General features: G+C 35.8%; 1 long non-coding RNA gene across 1 annotated transcript; it reads right to left on the reverse strand.

The window, feature by feature from the left end:
• Positions 1–679: 679 nt before the first annotated feature.
• On the reverse strand, positions 680–10,103 carry LOC138921400 (uncharacterized). Its single transcript, XR_011433949.1, has 3 exons — positions 9,963–10,103; positions 2,424–2,668; positions 680–973 (listed from the first exon to the last, which is right to left on the reverse strand). It is a non-coding gene; the product is annotated as an uncharacterized lncRNA (long non-coding RNA).
• Positions 10,104–11,315: the final 1,212 nt, after the last annotated feature.

An 11,315-nucleotide genomic window follows, 5' to 3' on the forward strand; every position in this document is an offset into this window, starting at 1 on the left:
TCAACAGAGCAGCCAAAGTGACCTAATTTAAATATAAGTCACATCACTTTACTCCTCTATTTAAAGCACCTCAGTGACCTCACATCACTCTCAATATAAAAGCCAAGGTCATTTGTAGGACCTAAAAGGCCCTATGACACTTGGTCCTCCCCTGACTCCTCTGACCTTACCTCCTACCACTCTCACCGTCACTCACAATTTCAGCAATTTTTTAAATGGTCAAAATGGGGTAAATTGTTTTTGTGCTTTTTAAATCTGCTATCCTAAAAATAGAATATGCTGGTTATCAATTGTGAAGGTTTGATGACAGAATACATTTCCCTGCATTCAAGAAGGTATTTGTTTACACGCTATTTAAGATGCATTTACATAAAATACACTTCCTCTTCTATCATGGTCAACTGCAGAGGTAGATTAGAGCTGGTATGGGCCTCCAAGGTGGAAAGAATTCACATGGTAGAACCTCTGACAACAGCTCATTCTCATCATGTGTGTTACTGTTGGCATTTAGCTCTTGGGGGTAACCGAACCACACAGATCATAGACACTTTTGTGCAGATGGAGCTCACAAATTACAGAGGAATAAATACCCCTGGCTCCTGCATCATATGGGCTCCAAGAATACAGCATGTCTTAGACAGCTTGAGCTGCTATAACAAAAACACCATAGACTAGATGGTTTATAAACAACAGAAATTTATTTCTCACAGTTCTGGACACTGAAAATCCAATTTCAGAGTGCCAGCATGGTTGAGTTCTGGTGAGCACCCTCTCCTGGGTTGCAGACTGTCAATCTCTCATTGTATCATCACATGGTGGAGAGCAGAAAGAGGAAGCAAGCTCCCTCATCACCCTTATAAGGGTGCTAATCCCATTCCTGAGGGCCACACCCTCATGTCCGCATCTAATCCTAATTTTCTTCTAAAGGCCCCACCTTCTAATATCATCACATGGCGAGGAGCAGGATTTCAACCTATGAATTTTGGGGTAAAAAACAAACATTCAGTTTATAACAGAGTATCACATTAGAGAGTACCTTCTGATATTGTACAATAGTAATCTTGTCTATGTTTGTTTTGTCACCACCCAGCATTGAATGAGATACGAAACATTTTTAGGATTCACTTTAGACAAGAGGCATAATGATGTAGCTAGAGAACTGTGCTTAGAGTCAGAAAATGTAGGTTGATCCCAGTTGCAATTTACTGTGTGGTCTCAATAAGTTATCTGTCCTCTCTGAACATCAACTTCCTGATCTATTCCTTGTTATAAAAATCCAAAGGGAAAACGTACACAGTAATGCTTTGTAAACTATAAATCATTGTACAAATGCTAGGTATAATTGAACCATTTTATTACATGTTCTCTTAAAATAAAAGCCAAATAGTTTTAAGAAATCTGGTTACATATCAAATTGAATTCTTAAACATTAATTATAATATACTAGACAACATACCTTTGAATATTTTCATTTCACTCCCTTGCTCGTGTCATCCACAAAAAGATCCTATATTCTCTTCCCTGAACTACCAGCTTAGAAACAATTTTCAAACAGGAAAAGAGGTAAGTATATTATGTCTTGGTCTTGGTGAATCAAATCTGACTCCTGATAATGAGTACTTTCCTTTAACTTACTCCCAAGTTTCTATTCAGTAATTGATTATATATTGTTTGCCTGAAATTGACATAAAGCTTACCAATTTTTCTTTTATTCTTGTAAAACTTTGCGTTAGTCCATTTCTAGCTTTTTGGTCCCTCTACGTTGCCCATTGTTTCTTGAAGATCATTAAAAATTATTCTGCCAATGTATTTATGTTTTTAAAATACATTAAATTTTATTAAAAGGAAGGCATTTTTATTTTTTGAGCTCTTAATCTAGCATTGGTACAGGGTAGGCTAACAGCTCTGACAGACAATCCCCAAATCTCAGTGGCTTAACATAGTCAACAATTATTTCTCACTCATGCAAATTCCAGTGTGAATGTTTACAGTCAGGTGACACTACTGAAGTCTTTCCCTCAGAAGGTGACTTGGAGATCTAGCTCCTTCCATCCAGTGGCTCTTTTGTGTCCTTGAGACCTCAAAAGTTCTGTTGGATTCCTTGCCTCTGGCTTGTGGGCAAGAGAACAAAGAGAAAGCAAACCGAGGATGGTGCAGGAGATTTTTGGAGCCCAGACTCAAAAACCAGGCATGCAACACTTTCACTGCCTTCAGTTGCCTAGAACTAGACTGGTGGCTGGGAAATGTCATCTTTCTTTATGTCAGGAGCAAAAATGAAATGTTGTGTGCACATAACATACATAACATTGTCTCAACCATAAATGACTTCCTTCTTAAACTTTTTCTACCTCTTCAGATTAAATACCAGTTTTCTGATGAGAAAAAAGTAAAGTTGGAAATTGTATAGTTACACTTTCACAAACCTGTTGCCATTCTTCCATTGATGAAAATGTTTTGAAATAAGTCCGTTGGGTTGGCATTTTCATATTTTTGAGTTTCAGTTTATTCTGGGTATTGCCCTTTCTGATTCAGTTCTTACAGGGTTTTGCCTTTGTATCAAAGAGTATGGGTCCTTCTTATGTCTTCTGCACATCTACTCTTGGAAACTGAGCTCTCCGTGCAGACATAAGAGTCCCTGTATATTTGCTTTAATCTTTGTTCTTCACTCCTGTGAACAGAAATATTCTCGAGATCATCTCCCTTCTACATTTCAATCATTGTTTTCTTGTGTTCAGAATCTAGTCTGCGGTAGCAAATAATCTCATCATTTTTCTTTACCCTCTGCAATATGTCCTTCCTGGTCCTGACAGGTTATACTGTCCCTTGGCTATAAGTCACATGATCATTAGCTATAAACTCACAATACACACACACCATTTATCACACCGTCTATGCACCCAGCAGTTCTCTCCTCGTGTATTGGATATTCAAGATTCCCCATCCCCATGCAGGTCAGCATTGCCATCTGTGATTCCTCATTGCTGGAAAGTTCTGCAGAAGGCCTTCATCTTCCATGGGGATAGAAGCATGTCTCTTGAAAACCCATAGGTCCTTTTACGTGCTGGCTTATGTCTGTGTCCCTGAGGTTTCCTCACTAGTTGCTTGGATTTCAAAGTTAGACACAGCCTCTGGGCAATGTAATTACATAGAATGCATTTCACTGAGGCTGAAAAGTTGCCCTTCCTAAGCAATACGTTAGCACTCTCAATGTATATTCGTAGCTACTTTCAGATCCTTTTTTCAGAGGAAAGTTATAATTAGACCTTTTTTTCTATAATTTTTTTTAAAAAACAACATTGGTTAAAAGTGTTGCACTCCCTAAAAAAAAAGTTGAGAGTAGTAGAATTTTAATGACTGACTTTAAATGGAGTTGTTACTCAGAAGTAGAGCAACAGTACTGAAATTTCTGCGTTTTTGTTTTCCCAGGTGTTAGTAATCCCTCCCGGCTTAACTGGCTCTGTGTTTACTCCATCCTTTGGATCATTAATAATGACAGTAAATAAAACCCAACTAAGGAAGCTAGTTCTTTTAATCTGACAGGTACTCAAGAAGTGGTCACGCCTCGAAGTGAAGAAATCCTTGCAGCCAGAACGCCCTAAGTTTCCCATCTAATAATTGAGCTATTTAGCAATAAAATTCATTTTTGTTTAAAATGCTTGGGAAGAGCCTTGGCAAAGAAGTCCAAGTCCCCGATCCCCTGGAGCCCTAGGCGCTATCTGTCATTGCCAACCACCCTTGCTCCACTGGTGTCACACCACAAGTGGAACTTCCCTGCAGAGATGGCACAGAAATGGCTTTCCTGCTTGTACTTGGCTTCAGATATGAACTCACTTTACCTTTACTTTGGTTAAACAGCTGTTGAACACAGACAGATATTTTAGGACAAATAGAAAAATTAGATGATTAGAAGAAAAAAATCACTCAGAATCCTACCAGCCAGAGAAAACTAAGGCTATCAATTCAGTAGGTATTGTAATAAAATTTTTCTGCACCTATTATTTCAAATACATTTTAGAAATACATAATTTACTTATCCAAATGGGAATAGTCTATAAATATTTTTTCAATTTTTATTAAGAAACAGAAAACTGTAGATTATAATAGCCAAATAAACATCAATTGCCCCATTAAGAAATAGAACATCATCAATATCATTGAATCAACCTGTGAACCTCTTTCTACACCCATCCCCCATGATATCACGGAATTTGGCATTTCTTTTTTCCTTGTTGTATTGTTTCCTTTATGGTTTCACTAAATATATATGAGTATCTACATAATATATTAGTTTGCTTTTGTTTGTATTTAAACTTCAGAAAGATGAAGCTATGGGCTGAATTGTGTCCCCCAACATTTCTATGTTGAAGACTTACTTCCCAGTGTGACTGTCTGGAGATAGAGTCTGTAGGAGGTAATTAAGATTAAATGAGGTCATAAAGTTAGGGCCTTCATACTGTAGCCTTATACGAAGAAGAGAGAGAAATCTCTTCCATGTGAGGACACAACTAGAGGCAGCAGTGTACAAGCAGGAAGAGAGTCCTCACCAGGAACCGATTCAGCTGGCATCTTGATCTTGGACTTCCCAACTCCAAAATTGTGAGAAAATAAAGTTCTGTTGTTTAAGCTACTCGGTCTATGGTATTTGGCTATGGCAATCTGAGCAGACTATGACAGATGATACAATTTTTTAACGTTTTGCATAGCTCACTTCTTCACTCAACACGATAGCTCTTTTGTGCATGTAGCCTGTAGCTGTGGCTCAATGTTGATGTCTATAGAGAATCTTGTTGCTTGAATATATCACATTTTATTTTTTCATGTTTATGTTGATGTATTTAGGTTGTTTTCAGTTTTCTGCTATTACAAACATTTTATAAATGTTCCCATTAATCCACATCCTTACCAACACTTTGTATCATTAAACTTAGGTTTTGTCAATTTAGTTGGACAATGACCTCGTTGTCATCTTTGTTTGTATTTTCAGGTTACTAAGAGATTGTGAATCTTGGTCACTTACAGTGCTTTTTCTGGAAATATCTACTTATGTACTTCGCTATTTTTCTACTAGCTTTTTTGTTTATTTCTTATTGATTACTGTGATTTACTATACTTTCTGGTTATTTGTTAGAATTATGTGATCAAAATATTTTCCCCCAGTTTGTTCCTTCTAATCTCTGTGGATATCTTTGAACAAAAGATTTAAAACTTATGGAGTAAAATTTATCAATATATCCTTTGCAGTTTCTAATTTTGTGATATTTAAAACATAACCCCTATGTAGAAGGTACAGAGATATTTTATCGTGTCAGGTAGAAATTACATTTCTTCCTCCATTCACCAATGGAAAATTGTCTTTCTCAAAAACATATTACGTAGCTCATCCTTTCCCTACTAATCTGTAATGCTATCTCTGCCACATATCTAACCTGTCTGTCTATCAATACATCTACTTCTCTCTCTCTCTCCATCCGTTTTTCTGTATTCTATGTTATTTCAGTAGCCTAATTTTCTATCTCTATCTTGAAAGCACTCTGTTTAAAACGATATAGCTTTATAATAAAACTTTGATATTTAGTGACACGATTCTCTCTTCTTCTTCTTCAGTTATCTTAGCTATTTTTGGTTCTTTGCTGTTGAATCTGTATTTTAGAATTAGTTTGTCAAGTCCCCAGGAGGAGGCAGGGAATCTGCTGGAATTTTTACGGGGATTGCTCTGGAGCTATAGATCAATTTGGGGAAGAACTCATATATTTATAATGTTGAATACTCCTTTCCATATACATAGTGGGTCTGTGTAGATAGAGATTTGTAACCTAATTTTTATTTATCACTATATCTCTGACATCAGGACATGTTTTGGTTATTTCCATTTTTCAATATTAAAAAATTATAGTAAAAGCATTGTATTCATCTTTGGTTATTTCCCTTCATTAAACCCCTAAAAGTAGGATTCCTAAATGAAAGTTTTTGAACATAAAAATGTTTCAAAATTGGAACCAGGAAGTAAGTGTTCAATAAAATTTATCTTACACCTTACAATACCGGTATTGTATTAGTATGTTTCCTTAAACCCTAACAATAAGTTATTATTTTAATCAATTCTCATTTAAAAGAAAAAAAGTATCTTGTTTTTGTTTTAATTTTAATTCATTTGGTTGTTTATGAAGACAGAGATTTTTTAACTACTATCCATTTCTGTCTTTTCCTTTCTTACCATACCTATTTACATTGTTTGCCCAGTTTTTCATCCGGTTGTCTCTTTCATATTGATTTATAATATCTCTTTATATATTAAGTGTATGATCACTTATCTGTCATATTTGAGTGTGTAAAAATTAAGAATGTTTGTATTGCAAAAGATGCCATAACAAAGTCAAAGAGATACAGTTTTTGAAAAAAGGTTTGCAAAGTGAGGTTATAGAGAGTTATGACTTATGTATTATAAAGAGAACTTATAAACTGGCCTAAAAAAGACAGCCCAATAAAGATATGAACATAATTCACAAGAGCAAATCTATATGTACAAAAAAATATGAAAAGAGGCTCAAACTCAAGTGGAAATTAATATAGTTAATATTATGTCAAGTTGTTTAGAAAAGAATAGATAACGCTGAATAGCATGTGGATAAAAGTTGCATGGTCATACATAAGTAGTGCAAATGTAAGTGGCTGCAGTCATTTAGAAGAAGATTCAGCAAGATCTATTAAATTTTTAAAAATTAACAAATATCTTTGCTGTGGGTTGAATAGTGTGCCCCAGAAAGTTATATTGAAGTCCCAACCCCTGGTACCTGTGAATTCAAACTTATTTGGAAATAGAATCTTTGTAGATGCAATTAAGATGTAAATTAAGATGAGATCATACTACAGTAGAGTTGATCTTTAGTCTAATATGGCTGGTGTCTTTACGAGACAGGAGAAGAGACACCGAGACATACACAAAGGAGAACACCACCTATGGATGGAGGCAGGGATTGAAGTGCTGCAAATATAAGCCAAGGATACCAAAGTTTGATAGCCATCACCAAAAGATAGGAAGAGACAAGGAAGAATTCCACCTAGAGTCTCAATGGGAACGTGGCCCTGAAGACATCTTGATTTGGGACTTCTGGTCTCCAGAACTGAGAGAGAATAAATTTCTCCTGTGGGGCACTTTGTTACAGCAGCCCTAGCAGACCAGTAAATAGTACTTGACCTAGAAATCCCACTCTGTCATAAGAAAAAAATTACAACATTTAATTATATATGCAAGAATGTTTATTGCAACCTTGGCAGTAATGGCAAAATGAGCAAATAAATGAATAAAAATGAAATAACCCATCAAGAGGAATAAATTATGATGAATATATATCCTGAAATATCATGCTGTCATTTTAAAGCAGAATCAACTATAACTATATAAATTGAGTTAGAAGGATTTGTATAACAAATCTTAGCGAGAAGCCAAGATGCAGAAAATCATGTATACTCTGACACCGTTTTTAAAAAACAAAGAAAAAGAGCCCTATACATGTACATGCGTGTGCACACTTCTTTCCTAGAGTTACTGCCTGACAGGTCAGAGCCTTTTCAGTCCTACTATGCGATTTCAAAGCTATATCAGTTCCCAACCCTGGAAAGGGCCCCTTGGCTCATGGTCCTTCCCCCTTGTCAGGGAGCCATAAAAGGCTGTGTGGTGGCAAGATTTTGTTTGGGTCTGACTTTTCTTAAACTTCCAGCCAGACAAAGCAATCCTGATGGATGCCATCTGTGGTAGGAAAACAAGCTCTAAGTAGAAAGATCCCTCTCTTTTCTGGGCTCAAACCCAAGGGGAGCCTTCATTCTCCCATAATAAAGGATATTAACAGGGTCTACAAAGATATCTCCATTTATTTCCCTGACAAGAACCACTTTCTGAGCATGCTAAATTTCTGCTTGCACATCATAAATGGTCAATAAATATTTATTGAAGTAAGGAATATGACTTAATCTATACAAAGTGTAGCAGACATTCCTTAAAAATCTCTGGCATGTGGATGAATTTATTCTGCATGTACACAATAAATCCTTAATAAATATTTATTGAAATAAATAAAGAAGACAGGATTCTCACTTTATCTATACAAACTATAAGAGATATTGCTTAAAAATCCGTGGTAAGAGGCTGCCTCACATAGTTTCATCTTCTGTTGAACTGTATCTTCTTTCCAAGTCCTTTATTTTCTCTTCCTAGCAACCTTCACAACTTACTTGATGACAGTTCTTATTTTACCAAAACCTTGATTTTTTTAATGCTGTTACAATTCTCGAGAAATTAAATTATAAATGTAAAGACCTAAAATACAATTAATACATCTCTTTTTATAAGTTAGACATAAAGAGAGCAGGTTCCAGATATATTCTGATATGTTTGGAATATCCAAAGCAAAGAATTTATATGTATTGTCTTTAGTTAACGTATGTGTGTGTACACTTCTGTGAGAAGCTAACAGAGCTATTAAGGTCAGAAGAGCAATACATTTTACAGCATTCAGAATATTAATCAAAATAGAAGAAAACCATTATAATCTATTCAACATCAAAATACGTATTGAATACATACTGTGTCCCATTGCTTAGTGGGAGAGGTAAAATAAAATTTACCTTTTAAAAATACAGCGTGCTAAGTGCTGCAGTGGAGATTGTCAAACAGAAGAAGACAAAGGGGTGGCAGGGGCACCAATGGAACCAAAATTCATACATCTAAAGTCACGTCAAGACTAGCATCCATCACTGAATTCATGAGACTAACAATAGTGGGTAAGACTGTGTAAGTAGGGCCGAGGTGATCCAGGTCAACAAATCTGGTAACTTCAAGTTATGTTTTCCCAATTTTGAATATTTAAAAAAAAATATTCAGGGGTCGGCCCCGTGGCGCAGCAGCTAAGTTTGCACATTCCGCTTCTCGGCGGCCCGGGGTTCCTGGGTTCAGATCCCCGGTGCGGACATGGCACTGCTTGGCAAAAGCCATGCTGTGGTAGGCGTCTCACATATAAAGTAGTGGAAGATGGGCATGGATGTTAGCTCAGGGCCAGTCTTCCTGAAAAACTATGTATATATATTCATAGTAACCAATCAGCCACCCATCCATTCAACCAAACTAAACAGAGTAGAGTGTCAGAAAGTGTCCAGTGGGACCTCTGAGTTGGTTAAAGAAAACTGGTAGAAACTATTTTGTCCCCTTAAGGTAGTTTTTGTCATGATTCCCAGTAATTGAAATTTTCTATGGTTGTTAAAGAATCGTTAAAAAGCCATTTCTTCATCAATTAGAATCTTGCAGCCGGATTGTATGACATTCCATGAACCAGCTTTAATTTGTTATACATTGTTCCCAGAAGGTGAGATGAGATTACAGGGACTTCTGTGTTAGTTGAGAGATGTATTTTACACTTAGTCCCTTTCTAGTAATTCAAATATAACGGCATGATCTTGATTAGTTAATCTTTCTACATCAGCATTTTCAGATGGTACTTCACGAAATTTTCACTACAATTAAAAATGCAATTAAAATGGATTATCTAAATCAAAGTCAATCTTTAATTACTGCATACTGTCTAGATCCTTATTTCATGATAGAACAGATAAAATTCTAACAATTGTGCCGCTAATGCCTTCATTATTAAAAACGTAATAATACCAGTCTTTTGAGGCTCATCTCATTTCCTATCAGTTCCTTTTTTAGGCTGTCATCGAGAAGTTTGCTTCCTTTAACAAGCGCGTCTACTTAGTCCTGAGCAGGTCTTTATATGCTTCTCCTAAGAAAAATTACATTATACAAAGTTCATCTCATTAATCCAAGTCCTTTCATGTAAAAGGAATGACTGCCTCAATACTGAACTTGTGCCCGTTCTTTTTTACTTTTACTTTTTTTCCCCATTGTCAGCTATTGAAAAAACAATTTAAAAATTTTTGAGAGAAAGGAAATGGTTGGTAATTCTACTCACCATCACATCAAGGTTTTACTTTTCAAGTTTTGCGTTGCTTTCTAAACCACGTCGATTTGCATGCGCCAATGCACATGGACACTTGGCCTTCTAATTTTTTCAGGAGTGTTAGTATTGGATAGTGAAGTGAAAACTTATGGACTTGAAAATCATTGGGCCCAAGTTTCAACGTTTAATACTGTGTATTTGTTATGTAACAGTGGAAAAATTCCCTAAGCTATGTGAGCCTTTATTTCCTCATCTGTAATAGGAGGAAGACAAAAGTACATACCTTGAGGCATTGTTTATAAAACTAAGAAATGACTTATATAAAGTTCCTGTTGCCTACTAGGTACTTATTAAAGAGTGGCTATTCTTATTATAAGTATTTTCCATGTTACTGCACAAACTTTATGACTATTAAGAGAACATCTTGACCCAGGAGTCTATAAATATTGTACAATCAAAAAATCTGAATTGGTGGACTCTGAGATTGAACATGTTGGTGTTTTTCTAATCTCTCAATATTTGCGTATATAATAGTGTTTACCTCCCATTTTAAAGCATGTAGCCAATGTCTGATGTTCAGTACATGTAATCCTGAGATGACTTTATGAAACACCTAACAGGATATAGTACTACATCAATCTTTTTATAAAGTCACTTAAACCAAAATAGCCTTTATCTTCTAGCAACTTAAACATTGATCAGACTGAGTAATTAAGAGATCAAAATAATATGGTTGCATATTATTATTGCAGTAAAAAAATGCTTTTAAAGAGCAGAGAAATCATCTCTAGACCTCTATATCAGTGGAAACCCTAACTCTTCCATGACAGAGGGAAGGCTTACTTAGCAATATAGAAATTCTGCAATATCCTGTTACATTGAAGGCAGAACAATGTAGTAACCTGTGGGTGGCATAACTTGAGTGAAAAACTAAATGAAAAAACACAAACTACCATAAACACTATTGATGGAATTGGTCTAGTTTGTGTGGTTTTGTGGATGACATAGCAGCCAAAAGTGAGGATACTGATGTGGCAAAGACCAAGCTAGACACCGAGAAGAAAGCATTGACAGTGATGCTAAAAACAACGATTAGGGTATATCAGTGCTAAAATTATCCAGTCTGCCAAACAATAACCTTGATCGATCTAAGTTTATGATGCCAGTGAATTTATGGCTGGTTTCCTCTAGACTGAGCGGTGAATATTTGTCTTCTTCACATTGCAATTCTCTCCAGACAGCTTCAACCTGAGTTAAAGAAGTAAGTTTATCATCACTGCTCCTTTTATTGTGGAAGAAAAATAGATTCTCAGAAGATTACTGCATTTTATATTATCCTGAAGCTTTAAAAAAGTGAACAGTTCA

This window comes from Equus caballus, chromosome 29 (genome assembly GCF_041296265.1).
Source record: "Equus caballus isolate H_3958 breed thoroughbred chromosome 29, TB-T2T, whole genome shotgun sequence".
NCBI classification, from domain to species: domain Eukaryota; kingdom Metazoa; phylum Chordata; class Mammalia; order Perissodactyla; family Equidae; genus Equus; species Equus caballus.